The sequence below is a fragment of the Chroicocephalus ridibundus genome, chromosome 5 (genome assembly GCF_963924245.1).
Source record: "Chroicocephalus ridibundus chromosome 5, bChrRid1.1, whole genome shotgun sequence".
NCBI lineage: Eukaryota > Metazoa > Chordata > Aves > Charadriiformes > Laridae > Chroicocephalus > Chroicocephalus ridibundus.
In genome coordinates, this window is record NC_086288.1 from 78,945,051 (window position 1) to 78,965,070 (window position 20,020).

The 20,020-nt window shown below is 39.8% G+C and overlaps 1 protein-coding gene across 20 annotated transcripts in view; it reads right to left on the reverse strand.

Annotated features, from left to right (window-relative positions):
* Nucleotides 1-20,020, reverse strand: part of TENM3 (teneurin transmembrane protein 3) — a 1,409,904-nt gene that overhangs the window by 476,523 nt on the left and 913,361 nt on the right. For all 20 annotated transcript variants that reach the window (XM_063335478.1, XM_063335480.1, XM_063335491.1 and 17 more), the window contains one exon: nt 7,278-7,329. The gene's annotated coding sequence lies outside the window, so the exon portion shown is untranslated. The remainder of the gene's footprint in view (nt 1-7,277; nt 7,330-20,020) is intronic.

Sequence of the window (20,020 nt, forward strand, 5' to 3'; positions counted from 1 at the left end):
CCAAACCCGGTACGACCCTGTTAAGGTTCCCTACCGTTATTTAAACAGTATTACCCACACGACTGATAACAGTAAGTGAAGCATACATTTTATGCTGTTTTACAGTCTTTGAAACAGTTATTACCAAGTGAATCAAAGTTTTAACATGGAGCCTGTATCTTACATCTGTTTTCTACTCGCTATTCTTTTAAATATTGCTGAACAACTCTTGGGAATTCTTACGTATAGCCAACGAGTCCCCTATTTTCTATTGAGTTCCACCTGATTCATTGACTTGCGTCATTCAAATGATCTGTCCTTGGGTTCTCCCCCCCCGCCATTAAAAGACAATCAGGTCAATGACCATCTTACTGACGCCCATAAAGCTTCCCTTCACCTTTCTGCCTGTCTTAATACAAAGTGACTTTTGTGAACAAAATAATTTGCACAGTAGCCTCCAGCATTCTGAGCCAGCGCGCAGCCTCTTCTCGATATCTGTCAGACGCTGGACAAAAGGATATGGATGGCAACTGAAGCCGAGACCAGTTTGCCATCAACTCAGAGGTCCAGCCTGCGGGAAAATGTCCCTTTCTATCCCTATTCACTGGAGGAAATGTCTCTTAAACCTCCCTGAAACCCCACCAGAGTAGATCTGGAGGTCAAACCTCGGTCTCAGGAAACTCCACCCCTTCCTCTAGAGATCGTTAAACTCCACCAAAAATCCGCAAAAACTGAACTGTTTTTTCTTATTTTACACAAAACATGCAGAAATTGCAATTTTTAAACACAAAGGCAGAATGTTGGGGAAAAAAATAAATAAATCAAGTTCTTTGTTCTTTCAGCAAAAATTCTCACTGACAAATTGAGTTACACCAGCTTCTGGTTCAGTTTGAAGTACCAGCTTCAGGTTTTCTTGATTTCTATGCTTCCTGACTTATCTCCCTCAGGCTATTCAGGTTAGATGGATTCAGTAGACTAAATATAAAAATCACAGTAGAAAATCTATCACAAATTGTCCTTAAAAAGTAGTTCAAAGAACCATAACAAACCACAAGAAACGGGTTTTAGCCTCTTGAAGGGAAATAACAAAATGCATTTTGAAACAATAGTTCAGTGGCTCAAAACTAATTGAGCATCTTAAAATAACCGGGCTGCAATACTTGTGGCAACTCAAAGCATCAGCTGGACTACTTTTAGGCATATTATTACCGTGCTGCAAAAGTGAAGCTGACTGTCAACGTTAATTAACATTTTGCTTAGGAAACCAACACAATATTTGAATTTTTTTCCTTTTTTTTTTTTTTTTTTTTTTTGGCATGCAAGTGATAAATAGGATGAACAAAACAAAATGGAAAAAAAAAAAAGAGATGTATTAAAGGAAAAGTCCCTGCTCCTTTTTATCTAATGCACTACTCAAAACACTCACACTCTAAGCTGTATTCATAACATCTGACAAAACCCAAGTTCTATTTCATTGTAAACATTTTTGCTGAAAAAAAGAACTTTGTTTTCCACATAGAAAGCAAAATATTACTATTCTACTGTCCGGTTAGTATAAGTTTTTTTAGACCAGCCAGGATAGTATCTTCTAGTATTTATCACCTGGGGTATTTACTTTCTGATCCTGGATTGAACAACATCTCTGTTAATGTCAACAAGCTGCAGAACTAAAAGCAAGTTTTGCCAAATAGTAAAGGGTTCTAAAAGACAATCCTGAAACTCCTGGATTGTACCAACGTAGCAGCTCCCTAGGCACAGTGGTTTTCCCATTGCTCTGTAGCCTGGAAGGGAATCCATGATTTTGCCCGTTATCTCTGCAAATGCTTCAAAGAAGATGCTACCAGTAGAGATAGAAATGGATCCTAAGGACAAAGTTTTCATGTTTTCAGATTAGAAAAAAAAATTAAAAATTATAGAATCATAGAATCACAGAATCGTTTAGGTTGGAAAAGACCCTCAAGATGATCATGTCCAACCATTAACGTAACACTGCCAAGTCCACCACTTGAACCGTGTCCCTAGGCACAAATGACTACATATACGTCTACAACATATACACACACACACACATATATATATTTTCCACAACTTGATGACCTGTATGCATTAGGTCAGCCCTGCCTAGATGAAACAGAGCACAGACTCCATAGCTTCTGTCTCTTGCGTGTGGCTATGCCAGCAGGCTGTGCCGAGGCTCAAGAGTACGGGTTAATTTCCGCGTTCTCTGGAATCCCAAGAGGTTCAGGATCTCGCTCGTGTGTCAAAACAAGAAGGTGTTTTAGCGGTCGCTTTCCACCTGAGGCCAGCTGAGCTTTACAGAGGAGGCATCTCTTCACTTCATTCTGCTGTTAAACAGGTTAAGTTAGATATGCTCAGGAACTAATTAATAGCCTGACAAAATTGAGCTCATTACTGATCAAACAGCTCTGGTCACTTCTGATTAAAAGAATGATGGTGATTGTGATGATAACGGACTAAAATTTAACAGCTTTAATGTCTTCTTTGGCTTGAGAGGTCAAACTCGTAAATTAACACATCTCAAGGAGAGGTTTTAACGAGGGGCTGTGCACTGGGTGTACGCTGAATTCCTGATGACTAAGAATGTTAGAGAGAGAAATTTCCCGTGATAAGCATAGCAGAAGATTGTGGAATTCTACTAGGAGAGGAGAATCCTGGCCCTAGTCCATCCTTCCAGAACTACTTACACAAAGCACTGGGACAAATAGTGATCTCTCCTCCTTAGGCCATTTTCTAGCTGGTTTCAGGGCTACTGCTTATAAGTAAGATACGTGGTTTTGAGAAGGACCTAGAAACAGAAGTTCTTCCACTTTCAAGGAAACCATTTTCTAAAGACAGGAACTAGTACCATCACTAACCCTGTCCTTGGATTTTAAATGGAAAGAGCAAGAAGCCTTCTGTACAGAAAGGCAATTAAATCCAGGAATAACTCCCAGGCTAACTTGATTTGTAGCTCAGGACATCAGATGGGGACCTCGGCTTTGATGGCAGAGGAGATTTTAAACTCATCTTTGCCACTGCCTACTAGTGGCTTAGGTATTTTTTTTTTTTTTTTTTGAGAAATCATTTCTCAGATTTGCAACTAATATGCCAAACAGTACAATTTTGTGTAAGGATGCTAGAAGCGTCTGCAAATATAAAAACATCCATTCAATTACGCAGATCTCCAGAACTGACTGATTGCCGTGAGAAGTCAATAATTCAATGATTGCGTACGATCCCTTTTTATTCTACCGAGGACAACTATTTCCACTGGCATGCCTCTCTACAGCTCACAAATATAGGCAGCCTGACAAAGATTGGGTAGTAATGGGGAGGAATCACACCAGTATTTAAACAGTAACCGTAGAGATGCATAACGTTAAAACAAAATAAAACAAACTCAAGAAGTGTAGTACCAGGGAGGTAGGCCTACTCTCAGCTGCAAATTCAGCTCCGATTCCTGTATCAACTACGGGAGGACTTGAGGTGCTGTGACATTTAGTGCATGGATGGAATTGAGTTACAACAGGAGAGACGAAGTCACTGTAATCCCTATCTACTAAACGAAAAATTCCACAGATGTCCAAAAATACAGACAACACAGCGGAAGCCATAAGCTCTTTGTATTGGGGTGAGAACACTACAGTCTTACTGACACTCAACGCTCCTGTATACAGTGTCGTGAAAGCAAAAGCAAAAAGCAAAAAAGGAAACAAAAGTTTTGACAATAACAACTTCTGCCACAAAACTGTATCATCAGGACATCTATTACATATAGAAACCTCTACTAAAAGTACCAACATTTAACACAGTGTACAAAACCATTTGACCATCACGAATAACAAACTAAAGCAAAATGCTAGCATTTAAGTCGCAGAAGAGAAGTTGAAAATAAATGATCATAAAAAAATGTCATGATAAAAATTGTGAGGTAACACTTTCATCTACCACCAAAATGAGTAAGTTTTGTACAGGCTTATTGATTTTAGCTTATTGTTTACAGTTGTAAATAGTCATCAGATAATGATTTGGAAGAATAGGGATTTAAAACTATTTAAAAATTGCTTTCAATAGAGACCCTCTTGACACCAGGACCATCTGGTTTTTTACAGCTATAGTTGAGATCGACTGAGGACTTACACAATTGCAAACTGTTGACAAGTGTAGGAACACACACCTACCGAGAACAATGCTACAGGACCAACTCGGTAAATGAAACAGACCTTGAGGTAATTATGGGGAATAGAAAAAACCCCCAAGAAGAAGCAGATGCATCATCACAGGACTCCTACTGCGCCAGCGGCAGGAGTTCTGGCTGGTTGGTCGCATCTTCCAGGACACACAATGTTTGAAGAGCACGAGAACCTTGGGAGTCATTTGAAAACACTGCCCGCTCATGGCTTCAGGTGTACTGATGCAGAAGAACAGAGGAGTTCAATTAACTGATTGCATTAAAAAAAAAAAAAGAACAAAACATAACATGGAATAACTGCGTGTATCTGATGCTAGTTTTGTGTAAGAAAAAAAAAAAAAAATCCATCTTCCATATGAACATTTGTGAGATCACGTACGTGAGCATTAACTTAGCACAACACGCCGCTCAGACGGAAGATATAAAGGTCTGCTCTTATTCAGAGATCATAAAGAATTTTAAAAGTTAGCTTCTGGAAATAAATGCCAAGTGCACTTTAGTATTGGGATATATGCCTGTACTAACATTAATAAGAACTGGAAAGATCTGTTACTGTATTCGTTGATCTTGTTTGTTGCTGTCCCCGTGTGCTCCGAATTGTTCCCTTTACCGAGAAGGATTTGAGTGGAGTAAGATACAGCTGAATTAGTGAAATCTGCAGTAGTGGAAATTTAAATTTGTAACATTAAACTGGTAGAATTGCTGGCTTTCCTTAGGCTGTAATGGCTGAATGGGCAATGGAAGAGAACACCTTACTTTGGTTAGTTTTACAAGCACAAGCTAGTTTCAGCTCCTAAGTCTTATCCAGGGATACATTTGTGCCTCTACATAAAAGCCTATCCAAACAGCAGCAGGTACAGATATTACACAAACAGCCTTTCAGTTCCCCTCTCATAGGAACACCACAAACCACACGTTCACGGTGGCTATCTTAGTTTAAATGCTTTGCCCAGGGTTTGTCTTTTCAAACAGCTGAAAAGAATTTGAAGAACTGACCCCTGCCCTGCGTTTGACATGTTTTATTACAGTAGCATTTGCACATCCCTTCCAAAGTGGAAGACAGACTAAATTAAATGTTAAAAAAGCAAAGAAGCAGCAACCGTGTATTTCAGTAGTATAGACATCGCCTTTGTATGTGTGTTGCAACCAATAGCCAACCAATATCGGTAGGTGCTCAGCCGAATACCCAAATTATGTACACATCCTAGAATAAATGAGATACATATACAATTCCTTACCGGTACTTTTTTATTCTAAAATAGTATTTCATTCTAAAATAATATAATCTAATAGTTCTCAGTCACAAATCCCATTTGATTAAAACCAAAATAAGCTCACAAAGCTACCGTGCCTACCAATGCGAGTCCTAAGCTATGTTCTCAAAACAAAACAATAAAAAGACCAGTATCGCATAGAGGAAGTACATGGAAATTTCCCATTCCTTCCAGACCTTTGTTTCAGTATTAACTAATTACTCCTTTGAAAAAAAAAAAAAATAAAGGAAGAAAAGAAAAAAATTAAATATAGAGCTTTATTATCCCCTGCAGGAGACGAGTTAAAGCGCTGGAGGGGGCTACCGAAGAAAGCCATAGCGGTCAGCTGTGTTATATGTAACATTAGAATTGCAAATATCTTTTTTAGGAAATATCTCTTATTTTCACAGTTCCATGAGTGAGATACTCCACCCCTCCTTACTTACACTGTCTCTTTGCCAGATTAATGAAAAAAACCCCCAACCCTGTATTACTCAGCAATTACAGAACACATTTAAATTAAATATGACAACATAGCTAGGAAATGAGAGAGGGATAAAAGCCGGCAAAGAAAGTCTAATAACGAAGACTCTAGTTCTGGTGACTAAGTGATACAATATCTAAAGCTTTTTCCAGGTTATTGCGATTTTTATTCTTTTACATGGAGAGAGAGCAAGAGAGAAGGGCGGGAGGGGGGGGGGAAGAAGAATCTGTGGTCTGTAAATGATCAGCACAAAAAATAAATTACGGTCAAGTAACTGAACTTTTCTGATGTGTAAATTGAATCATTCCCACACGCTGGTGTTTTATAATTAAAAGGCCCTTTTCACTGTGGGAAATTTTACTGAATTTTGTATTAAAAGAAGAAACAAACCATCAATCAGGAGGAGGTAGGGGAACTCAAAGAGCTCAACCCATTAAACTTGAAGAGTGTAGTCGAATTCTGAATGACTTGCTCTAGGAAACTGTAGCTCTTTTAAGGCAGGATACTGTACAAACATTAATGAGCAGAACGCGTATCTGATCGCTATTCTAAAAATCTTTTGTAGTCGTCTAGAAGAACACACTTTCCATTTGGCGTCACAAGATGCAGAATACACGGTTTTAAATGAACCCTTTTTGTGAGCTTGACTTTGGTTACCATTGAGAAAAATCACTGAGCTGAAACCAAAGGGGGGTGGGGGGGAAATAATACCCAAACCAGGTACTTGTTCAATTCAGTCCAGTTGCTGTGTAAGTACTGATCAGGCAGATTAAGGTTTGCTGCCAAATACAAACACTCCTGAGTGGGCACCCACGGCTGCCGTTTCAGAGCCCCGGTACCTTAATCTGCTTTCGGCTGAGCTGAGGTCACGGCTACAAATGACGTCGGCAAATTATCCTTTTAAAGCGGGGCATCATTAAAAATCCTCACAATATGGCATACGTAGGCAACAGTAGTTTCTTGTGGGAACTTGAGAACTCTCACAAAGCAGATCATTTTGAGAATTTCATTATTTATTCAATTACGTTCTGTTCTCCGTAAGTCTGGTAACAGGGTAGAGAATTTATCACCCTGGATCTTCCTTCTCGGACAAAATACTTAAATCTGTTAAAGTTAGCGCTACATGAATTTATCCCATTTTATATTTTGGCCTACCCTGTTACTGCGACAACAGTAAATTAGATACAGCAGTATAAATTATTGATAACGGGTAAGTCGGTAGAACATTGTATGTTGAGCGCATACCGGCCTATTGTAATTTTGTAGTTTGCTCTGTTCTGTCAGTTGGAAGACTCTGTGTCATTTAAAAAACACCGACGCAATATACGGGTCCCACCAGAGCTTGAGGCTGTAGGAAGTTTCACCTTACCTTCAGCTTTCTACGTGGTGTTATGCTGGTGGGTCTCTGATGATCCAGGAATCTGCAATGAGAACAGATTATAAAGAATTTGGTCATCAAATGTATTTTTAATTTTTAAATGTTCAGTTATTATTACAAAATACCACAGTAACTTCAAAAATCAAAACATTAGACGATATTTTTTCCCCCCTACCATTATTTTCCTCTTTGCATTGCGATATAACGTGTTCATAAACTGTGTATCTTTCCTAAAGCCTAAATGAGATGCAGATTATCTGTAATAAAGTATTCATTATAGCTGCTGCTGGACTGACATGTTACTACACTGTAAAATGCAATTTTATTTGCTTGAACCATATGGAAGCGTTGATTGTATGTTGAATACCAAATGTAAAAATGGCATTTTGGAGATCCATGTTCATTGCACCTCGTTTACTGTCACATTTGGTTCCTTCAGGTCACACATGAAAAAGCTTTTTTCCTTTCTGCTACTGTGGAACACTGATCATGTGTCCTGAGAATTTCATATAAATTTTAAGAGAAAGGTCTTCCTAGCTTTAGCACAGATTATATGAATTTTCAATTGCAGCTTAGCAATTTTGTTGATGTATGCACCAGCAAATATATTATAAACCCCCTGCCATAGCTTTGCAAAGCCAACATATTCAACAGTAATAAACATAAAACATATGGAAAAGATAATGATTATTTTTTAAAGAAAAATAAGCCTAATGGCACTTAGACTACACACAAAGATCTATTTTCAGATGGTATTTTTCATAAGTATTACAAGCTTGCATTGTTCTGAAGTTAACTATAAAATGATTTTCTGCTTTAATAATTAGGAATTTGGGATTATTTCACACATGAAGACTGAGCATTAATAAATTAAATCGATACATGGAATAAAGTCCTTGCCAATAACAATAGTATCTGAAAATCACGTTTCATTCTTATCTTTCTTACATACCAATTATGTTCACATTGTACAGTCTGCCAAAAAGGGAAGGAAAAAAAAAGAGTACAATATTTTGAACCACACAACAAATGTTTTATTCTAGAACTCCTCTTCAAACAAGAATCCAAACAGCCTACACAATTTTTCTCTGAGCCTTTAACAATTCTGCAATTTTGCAAGTGATAATAACTTACAATGATTGATGAAATGTGAAAAAAAATGTACACTTCCTATACTTGGGGAAATACTTCCTCCCATGACAAAATGTTTCCATTCTGCTGTGCTTTCAACATTTTAAAAATGCAATGTGAAGGCGCATTTCACTAGTAATCTTTTTATTTCAAAGAAGAAAGGTGAAGTTTGTTTTGGTTTTTTTTTTTCTTTTTAAAAGGTAGATGTTGGATTGACTGATCAAAGAATCAGAAGAAGGGGTATCAATATGACCCAAATCATGGTAGCGTACTGGTTTTGGCTGGGATAGAGCTAATTTTCTTCCTAGTATCTGGTACGGTGCTACGCTTTGGATTTGTGACCAAGCCGCCGTTTACGACACAGGGATGTTTTAGCTCTTTCTGAGCGGTGCTTACACAGCATCAAGGCCTTTTCTGCTCCTCACACTGCCCCACCAGTGAGTAGGCTGGAGGTGGACAAGAAATTGAGAGAGGACGGCTGACCCAAGGGATACACCACACTGTAGGAGGTTGTGCTCAGCTATAAAAGCTGGGGGAAGGAGGAGGAAGCAGGGGGGATGTTAATGGTATGAGGTTCAACAAGGCCAAGTGCCGGGTCCTGCACTTGGGTCACAACAACCCCATGCAGTGCTACAGGATTGGGGCAGAATGGCTTGAAAGCAGCTCGACAGAAAAGGACTTGGGAGTGTTGGTTGACAGCCGGCTGAATATGAGCCAGCAGTGTGCCCAGGTGGCCAAGAAGGCCAACAGCATCCTAGCCTGTATCAGGAATAGTGTGGTGAGCCGGACTAGGGAAGTGATCATCCCCCTGTACTCGGCACTGGTGAGGCCCCACCTCGAGTACTGCGTTCAGTTTTGGGCCCCTCGCTACAGGAGGGACATTGAGGTGTTGGAGCGTGTCCAGAGAAGGGCTACAAAGCTGGTGAGGGGCCTGGAGGACAAACCTTATGAGGAACGACTGAGGGAGCTGGGGTTGTTTAGCCTGGAGAAGAGGAGGCTGAGGGGAGACCTTATCACCCTCTACAACTACCTGAAAGGAGGTTGTAGAGAGATGGGGGCTGACCTCTTCTCCCTGGTGACAAGTGATAGGACGAGGGGAAACGGGTTCAAGTTACGTCAGGGGAGGTTTAGATTGGATATTAGGAGACATTTTTACACTGAAAGGGTTATTAAACATTGGAATAGGCTGCCCAGGGAGGTGGTGGATTCACCATCTCTGGAGGTGTTTAAAAAAAGGGTAGATGGGGCACTGAGGGACATGGTTTAGAAGTGGCTCTTGTCAGGGTAGGCTAAAGGTTGGACTCGATGATCTTAAAGGTCCCTTCCAACCTCAACAATTCTATGATTCTATGATTCTATGTTCAGAGTTATGGTATTTGTCTTCTCAGACAACCATTACACATGATGAAGCCCTGCTTTGCGGGAAATGGCTACACATCTACCTACTGATGGGCAGTAGTGAATGAATTCCTTGTTTTGCTTTGCTTGTGCATACAGTTTCTGCTTTAGCTATTAAACTGTCTTCATCTCAGCCCACGAGTCTTCTCACTTTTACCCTTGTGATTCTCTTTCCCCCCTCACTTGGGGCAGTGAGCGAGTGGCCGCGTGGGGCTTGGCTGCCTGCCGGGGTTAGTCCACAGCAACCAGCAAAGTCATTCGTAATATTGCCTTCAAAATTCTGACAGGCAGAGATTAAGAAACAGGATCAGCATCCTATTTTTAGCTTCCACGGAAACCAGAGTGCATACTACATTAGATCTTAATACTGATTGGCTCTACAGTCTGAAAAGGTGGGTGGATATTGGTTCTACCTGAACCATGAAAGGCATTTCCTACAGTATCTGTAAGTACAAAATAAAATAAAATAAAAGTCAATGCAAACTCTCCCACATGGTACTGAGACACAACACAAGTCTCCCTAAATTATTCCCTGGATTATAAATGAAAACCTTTTATATATATGTGCAGACTTATGTAAAAATGAATACATAGCTTGACTGTACAGTGAATATAAACATGAAAGAAGCTTAAACACTAAAGTATAATTGTAGCAATATGGGGCAAGGTACTGAAAAACCAAAGGCTCAACATTAAAAATGCTCTAATGCATGGTGACCAGTTACCAAATCATTGATTCACACCATTTGAGCACAACCCAAGTGCAAAATAAACAGAATTGTGCCTAATTTCCCGACTGAGGGTCTAAGCATTCCTATTTGCGTCACCAGAGTATCCGCACCATAGATCATAACATAGCCTGCTTCAGGAATTCTCAACCCCAGACGGCAAAGGAGCTGGAAGGCAAACCTGGAATGTTAATGCGTACAGACCTATAGCAGCAAATCTTAAGTTTCATCCTTGTGTTTTCTATATGCGTTATCAATCAATTTCAGGAATTTAATCTTTCACCTCTGGAGGGTGACTTCACACCTGCCAGTAATAGATATTTGAATTCAAGAGAAAGCAGGAATTCTCATAACTCTGCTCTCTTCAATATTTCCTATTTCTAGATTTAGGTGACCCTGTGCTCGAAATTCTTCCCTTCTTCCCTTTCCATTTCTTAAGTGTCTAACTGTTCTGATTCACTTAACTCATATTTCTGAATATATTCCTAGCATTGCGCACTTGAAAGTCAAGCTCGGTGACACTCACTGCCAACATATTTAACTTCCTTTGATGCTCTGATCTTCATTTACTGGAGCATGATCAAAGACCGCTGCCCTCAGAAACTTGGGAAGGAAAACTGAAAATAGCAGCCAGTTAAAGTCCAACAAATCGCAATGGAGGCCCATCCCTGATCAGCTCCTTCTGAGCTGCTCAGATGTGGAATTCTTCAGTTTCACCGGAATCAGTCTGATTTGTCAGTCTGCTGGTTTTAATGGGAAATATACTGCAGAGGGATTGTGATCAGGAATTTTAAAATTGCAAAATTGGACTATTAATCTCTCGCAGTTCAGCTCATGCACAAACTCTCACAACGGACCTGGGGCAAGAACCCCAGCACCGTGGAAGGCACTGCTGTGTGAAAAAAGGAAGTTATTGTTATCAGGATGCGTAAAATGCCAATCTGCCCCAAGAAAATGAAAATTTCATCTAATTGTTCCTAACTAGCTTCTGGAAGAAGGCAACAGAAGGTCATATACGATGACCCTAGTCCAGACAACAGGGCAGCAGTGCAGTTGCCCGGCTTCAGCTGCCTGTCCAGGAGGCAGCAGGTCTCCCATAGGTCCTAATCCCTACTGGGACAAGACACATACGGTTCGACAATAGCATCAGTTTCTATCAGTCCACCAGAGATAATGATTCTTGCTTACCGCCCACACAAAGTCTGTGGAATATTTATTATACGTACTGAGTCGGAACTTTTCATCCGGTGGAAAAAATGCAAAATAGAAGAGATGGTAAAACATCAATGCTATTTTATGTAAAAGTGACTCAAAAAAGCTCATAAAACTTTACTGCTGCCTGCCAGATAAAACACTGAAATGATCCAGCTCATCCTTTTTCTTTGACTACCAACTTTGAAGGTCTATTAACTTGGAACTTGAGTGATTATATTGCTATGCTAACATCTGTGAGAAACCATATGTTGATTTGAATTGGGGAAGAATACCTTGCACACCGGAAAAAGTTTTCCGCTTCAGGACACTGAACTGGAACTTCATCTCCTGCACAGTTGTACGTTGAGATGTTAAAGAGGGGTAGCGAGTTTTTCCATACAAACATTCTCTCTCCATCTTTCTTGGTAAGGACCCTTGAGAACCCTAAGTAATGACGACTCAAGTGTTTGTAAACCGAGAAGGAGCTAGCGTAAGGTAGAATTGCTGTTGTTATCTAACAAACAACAATTTATGGCACAGAAACTAAGCAGGTAAGTACCTTCTTGCAAAATGGGACCCTCCATGCAGGATTTCAGTAAGAGTTATATGGAACAGAATGGATAGAGCTAAACATTTATCATCATCTCAAAGCAGCATCCTGGCTACTGATGTGAACAGTGCTCTTTTGTAAATTGTGTTTCAGCTGCGTCCCTAGACACAGCTGGGAAGAGTCCTGAGCCAAAGATCACGTAGGGCATTTTTATTTACTAGTTTATTGAGTTGGAACGTTGGCGCAATTGATCCAAAGTTCTTGGTAACAAGTGAATTGGAAACAGCCAAGAGTTGCAGTTCCATGGAGAATAAATAACGCTAGGTTCTCAGCCCCAGCCTCACACAGTATGAACGAACGGGCCTTACAGCCAACCGTGGTAAGAAACAGTCTGCTACCATAATCCCAGCCACGCAAGGAACCAGAGACCACAGTGTCCGCACTGAGCATAGACGCTGAACAACCACCTGAAATGGAAAGGCACACTGAGAACGGACTTCTTGGGTCCGGGTAAATCCACTTGGGTACAATTCATGTAAAAAATAAAATCGAATTTAAAGAATATAGTTAGAGATATAAATATATATATATTTCTCTCTATATAGTTTTATATATATGTATAAAACTATAATCACACATATAGTTCATATAGAACACGTTTGCACAGAATAAATATGTACAAAATACTATAGGTATATATAACTAGCTATATATGCTGATATCTGTGTAAATCTATATTTTTATAGATCTTTGAGATATATATATATGTGTGTCTACATCTGTAACTGTTCTGTACAAACTTGTTACATTGCTGCTTGTGTGACAAAAGCAGCACACCCTATACACGTATATTATTTCACAGTAAAACCTAGTAACGTAACTGGATATATGACAACCCCAAGCTGAGTGGAGCGGTCGACACACCTGAGGGACGGGATGCCATCCAGAGGGACCTGGGCAGGCTGGAGAAGTGGGACCATGGGAACCTCATGAGGTCCAACAAGGCCGAGTGCAGGGTCCTGCCCCTGGGTCGGGACAACCCCCGGTATCAACACAGGCTGGGGATGGAGGGATGGAGAGCAGCCCTGCCGAGAAGGACTTGGGGGTGCTGGGGAATGAAAAGCTGGACGTGAGCCGGCAATGTGCGCTCACAGCCCAGAGACCCCCCGCAGCCTGGGCTGCATCCCCAGCAGCGTGGGCAGCAGGGCGAGGGGGGGATTCTGCCCCTCTGCTCCGCTCTGGGGAGACCCCCCCTGCAGTGCTGCCTCCAGCTCTGGGGCACCAACATAAGAAGGACACAGAGCTGTTGGAGCGGGGCCAGAGGAAGCCCCGGAGATGCTGGGAGGGCTGGAGCCCCTCTGCTGTGAGGACAGGCTGAGAGAGCTGGGGGGGTTCAGCCTGGAGAAGAGAAGGCTCCGGGGAGAGCTTACTGTGGCCTTTGAGTACCTAAAGGGAGCTTATAAGAAAGACATGGACTTTTTAGCAGGGTCTGTCGCAAGAGAACAAGGGGTAATGGCTTTAAACTAAAAGAGGGAAGATTTAGACTACATAGAAGGAAGAAAATTTTCACTGTGAGGGTGGTGGGACATTGGCCCAGGTTGCCCAGAGAGGTGGTGGATGCCCCATCCCTGGAAACATGCCAGGACAGGTTGGACAGGACTCCGAGCAACCTGGTCTAGTTGAAGATGTCCCTGCTCATGGCAGGGGGGTTGGACTAGATGGCCTTTTAAGGTCCCTTCCAACCCAAACTATTCTATGATTAGTAATAAAGATTTGCCTCCTTCTACACAAGCATGTGTTTTTCATTTAATTGCAACAGGAATAGATCCATGTGGTCTCTCCAGAGCCTCAACCTGCCGTTAATTCATTTGGTTATTAACAGTGATGCGCACCCGCTAGAGCTCCTGACAATAAATTTGAACAACTGTTTCGAAAGACAGCCTTGGAATATACATCATTTTAATCTTAAAATGTCATTACTTAGAAACTGCGTTCTTCAGCTCACGAGTGGCTGTTTTGATTTTGTCAAAGGATGTTTGTCACATTTTCTATATCCATGAAATCCTTTGCCGTAGACCAGATTCTTAACGTATTATTTTCACGTTCACAGTATTACTGGAAAAACCTGCTGAGATGCAACCTCACAGCTATAAAGATGCCAGTTACCTGTCATACATGCTTAAAATAATTGGTATCATAGCAAAAGTAACACAATAAAAAGTAACATTAAAGAACATATGTTCTGCATTATATCACAGAGAGACCTGTTCAAAATACGTATAATAATTAGAGCACTGTGCATCCCTTTTCATATCAAAACTGGCATTTCTTAAACTATTTGTAAGTATGAATTTCATGCTATAACTATTGGTTCTAGCGAACTGAAGACCTCTTTCTTCAATTACATGTTCACCCATGCTATTAAACATTTACAACGTCACAGCACTTTATCCTACGCCAGGCCCGCTATCAAAACCAAACAGAAAAACAAACTACCCTTTCACTGTGAAATACCTATCCGATGTTTCTTAATAGAAAGAAAGAATAAAACATGCAATAAAAACAGGGATAAAGGCAAAAGAGTTGAAAAGCGACTGAAATATTTAATTGCTTCAATTACTGTGAACAAGACTACATTAATTTCTGCACTTTTATTAACTTTTCAAGAAAGCTTTGAATGAGCATAAACCAACAGTATGTCTTATCTTTCCAACTTGGATTTATTCCTTAACCAGAATAATGTTGGGGTTTTTTTTCCTGTTTACATGGAATACAGGTCATTTTGCTGATGGCACTATGAAATCCTACGTCGCAAGGTTCTACATACAAAGGTTTCAATATATATTCTTGAAACGTCCAAAGATGACTCTGTGTGTATGAAGACCATTTTAGGAATATAAAGACTACATCTTTACATTTACTTTATCATCATTATTATTGCATGCATAGACCACTCTTCTGCCCCTCCCCTGAGTCTGTATGTTTAGATCATGGTGAACATTCCCATGAAGCTGAGAACGGCTGATGCGCACGGAATGATGTGACAAAGAGCTTACCATAGGATGCTGCTCTATGCTTAGCAGGATAAATTTTGGCAGTTCTGAGAGAAACCTGACATATTTGAATGCCAGTTGTCAAAGAACGTTAGCATTCAGATCTGTACCGCCCAAAATCTCAAATTACTGTTAATTAAATGGAGTCTGGATTTTAAAGGAACTCTATTTCTGCACTGATTAATCAAATAATTAATATTTTAATCGGTTTTGAGATTAAGTTCTGCCCCATCAAAAGCAGCACTTCTAAAAAGAGCCAACAAGATGCTGAAAATGAATGTTTTGCAACACCAAGGCAACATCTTCACAGCTCTCATCCCAGCCCAAGCACCCAACATTTTAAAGTGGTATTTTCCCCGCGTTTCCCCGCTCACTCCAGCTGCCAACATCACTGAAGATGATACACAGATTTCAGCAGTTCCCACGTTTAAACCAGACATCTGAACACGCAGTAGTTAATTCAGACTCCTAAATGTTATTCTAAAATGACAAACTCCCCCCTTGCCCTCCAAAACCCCAAGTTGTCTCATTTCTCTATTTTGTTTTATCTATGTATTACCTGTGTGATACCTACGCATCTATTTCTCTCGTAGCGATAAATTGTAACGAACTGCAAATTTCCTTCAAATCATTTAATTTGTGTTGTGTCGTGAATTTTCACCAACTCTGCAAGTTATGCAGCAATACAATCACTGTCTGGTAGGTGATCAGGTTAGTATAAGGTAAGTTCTAATTAGAGCAGAAAATTCCGTGAAAACTGCTGCGTCTTATATATTTTAGAGGTAACATAAAAGCCTCAAATAAATAACAATGAATTGAATGGAACGTAATTTATTCTTTTCAAAGATTTCTTGCAATGGGTGTCACAAAAGTAATATCCAAGTCTAAGTTCGTTTTGGAATGTGCAAAGTCAAATGAGACCTTGTTCACTAAAACTAAAGAAAACCACCCTAGGCTAAACCTGTGTGGGGTTTCGGATGCGATGTTCTTTGCAGTTCTTTTTACTTTTGAAGTCTTTTTCAAAGGTGTAAAACAGTAAGGATAAGAAAAGAGGGACTAAGCCTTTAAAGGTTTTGACGGTTTGCTCTCCAACACCTATAACTGGATTTTCCTGAAAGAAACCAAGGGAAATATTTAAACAGCTTATGCTGATCCGCAAATATTTGCCTCAAGCATATATATATATATATATATAATTTTTTTTTGATCAAACTCTTTGATAGCACTTTGAGAGGATGTAAATTTTGTCTCCAGCTTATTTTTGGAAGTTTTGAAAAGAGGGTAGGCCTTAAAATCCAAGAAGTGTTTTGGGGCAAACCAGGGCCCTAGACAAATACAGTTACTGATAGACACCAGTGGGATATGATTGCCCTTGTCAACCTTGAACACACAGTGCCTAAACATCAGGGGAAAAAAGTCAATATTACACCAACTGTGCACTTAACTACAGTGTTTCTGTGTTCACATGGAGAACACAAAAATCAATTTATTGTGCGAGAGCTACAATCCTTTCAGAATCCAGTCAATCCACTGATTTATTAATGCTATTGATTACACCGAACTAAACACATAATATGAAGACTTGCCACGTCAAAACGTAACCCCCAGTTTCTAGTTTAAAGATTTGATTTTCCTCTTTGGGACGTGAATTATCCTTGAGACCAACTCCACTAATATAAATGGGAATTCTGCGAAGAGATCTACGCCCGTTACGTTTCTCCAAGCCTGCAAAAAAGTGCTTGGTACTGCCTTTTACTTCCATACTTAAATATTTATACACAGAAGCCCCTTTTCTGAGATCTGAGCCAAGATGGACACAAAATATAATTGCAATTAGAGATATGCTGAGCTGCCAGAAAAAAAATGTGTCTGGAGACTAAGTCATGAAGAATACCCGCTGATTCCTGGGTAGTGCGGGTACTTAACTCACCTGCATGCTGTGCGTCTAGTTACTGTTTGTATTTCACAGGAGAGATCCATTACCCATATCAATAGCGGGCCACCAATTATAGCCAGAACATATTACTTCAACTATCACAATATATTAGGTTGCAAGTGGCAAATCACGAGGATGATCTACGATAATTGAGCAAACCGACAGCAAGTTACGCGCGCCTGTGATTCATCAGAAGAGAACAACATCACATGCAAAAATCAACAGCAAGTGCCACGTTAGGTAGACTGGAGTCTTCACCTTCCTCCTGCGGTTCGCAGTGACAGGAACACCAAAGACCAGCTTTCATTATTTCCCCCAAACTACGCATGCTTCTGCTTTCGAATTATGATTTTTACTGGGAGAATTTCTATTCCCCTAATGGTAAATATATATTTTTCTTTTTACCCCAGAGATGTACGCATTATTATGAGTAAAATAACAATAGAAAAGAAGACCGAAATATAGCCTTTGTCTCAGTGGAAAACTCATGTCTGTTCTGAAAAAAGTTTGCTCATAGACCATATCTAATTTATGTCTTTTTATTGGTCTGAAGTTGTTTAGGAAATTCACACTTCTCCTGTAAAAGAAAGCAAAATCTGATTAACTTTTTTCAATATAGACTCAACTAATGAAGGCAAGAATCAACGAGTGCAGCTGGAACGTGGGAAAACATTAATGATGTTTCAAAGGATTTTTAGACAAGGTCTCTTATTGTTATGTCCATATCACGGAATTCAAAACCTAATGCAGGTGTCTGTGCACTAAGGTATATGGATCGTATATTGCAAAGAAAGCAATTAGAGTCAACGAGGCAGCGGCTGCACTAAATCAAAGCGAACTCTTTCACTGAACTACGTTACAGTGGATACAGTGAAGTCCCATCAAAAGATCTTCTCTACCTTATGTTTCTCTTCCCACAAATAAGATAAGAGATTCTTGCAACTAAAGGTGGATAATTTAATCTTGTAGATTTTCTGATCATTAGTTTTTTTGTCTCATTAAAAATAACGGGGGAATTTAGAAGACATAAAGCTTGAGTTCTACCCGATTCTTTTGTGTGCATTTGGGTTTGTGATATCTTTGAAAGTCAGCAGAACTATTGTGCTATGGCAAAAATGATTTGGCATTTAGTATCATTGTTCATACTGAAAGATCGCATAGCTTTATATACATTATCACTTTGATTCTCCACTGACATTAGCGAAAGTATTTCTTATAATCTGAATTAGCTGGTTAGTTACTAGGTGTATAATATGCAGCGTTAGCTGAGATGTCATGAAAACGTCGCAGCTCCACAAAGTTTGCAACCAACAAAAAACCATGTGTGCTCCACAGCACGCACTTACAGTCTGAAAACCGAGATTTAGGAAGTAAGTAACACTAGGAAGTGAAGTGAAGAGGAATTGAAGGCTAGAAATGAAGAAAATATAGTTTTAATACTCTTTGGGGTTTATTTTGTGTGAAAGTTTTCATTTAGTTACATAGTAATCTGGAAAAATGATACGTAAATATCCAAGCTCCAAGTCTATTTGTCCTTCCTTATCATGATGATTTTTAATGATATTTTCTCTCTCTTCTTTCATAAAGAGCAAGAAAATAAAGATTACTTATTCCACGGCAATTCCATAGGATTGCAGTGTCAGGGTTGCAATTTTACACCACTGTAATCTGCTGTGTCTTGACTCAATATTGTTAATTAAGGGTAATTTAAAAAGTGCATCGCTACTGTATGGTGACCTCCCTTATTAAAAAAAAATTCGGGGGATTGCTCCAGGAACGCATAATTCAGCGGTCATCTCTGATGAGCTGCTTCATCAGGGAGAGCTCTTTGTTTGAAACAACAGCTGTGAATGGTACACAGAAGCGGAATGAGTGAAACTCCACGTCGATAAATACAACGCAGTCTGTGTGGGAATAAATACCCCTTTCGAAACATTCAAAATGGTGGATTCTAAATCCTGCTTCGAAAGAGAACCTGGGAGTCATTGTGACTAGTTCTCTGAAAACCCCAGCTTCTGACCTCAGTCGAAGGAGCAGCATTAGAACATTAGAAGTGATTAGGAAAAAAAAGCACAGCAGGAAACTTCTTTTAATGCTATAAATCCATGTACTACATATTCATGTTGAACACTGAATTTCTGATCATTGCATCTCAAATAAATGCATCAGACCTAGGAAAGAGGCAGAAAAGGCAGGAGGAATATGGAGGGATTTTGAAGTCCTTCTATACTGGAAGACAGTGGAACGGAGCAGAGTTCTTCAGCTTGAAAAAGAGATAATCAAAGAAGGATACGATAGAGATCTATACAATGATATATAGGGAATTCTCATTACTATGACATGCGAAGAGATATCTTTTGATTCAATTGTCATGAGAAAAGTTCTAACAAACAAAGGTTTCCTTAACAAAAAAGCATAATTAAATTGTGCAAGTCAGCATCACAAAATGATGCAGCCCAGAAGCATGGATAATTCAAAAAGCCTAGTGGATTCTTTCAAACATAACAACCCGATTCTGGCCTCTGACATAACAAGACTTCAAGCCACTGACTGCCAAGTGGCGGGAGAATTGCCCAGAAATGCTTCTTCTCTTGTCCTCTTTCTTTAGATGTCTCCTACTTGTTCAACTCAATATGTTTTTGTCTTACGCACCAAAAGCAAACCATGCTAGACCAACCTGGTTCCTCTCTTTAATAAAATATCTCTTTTCTTACTGGATAGAGGAAATTCAGTAGCTCTCATCC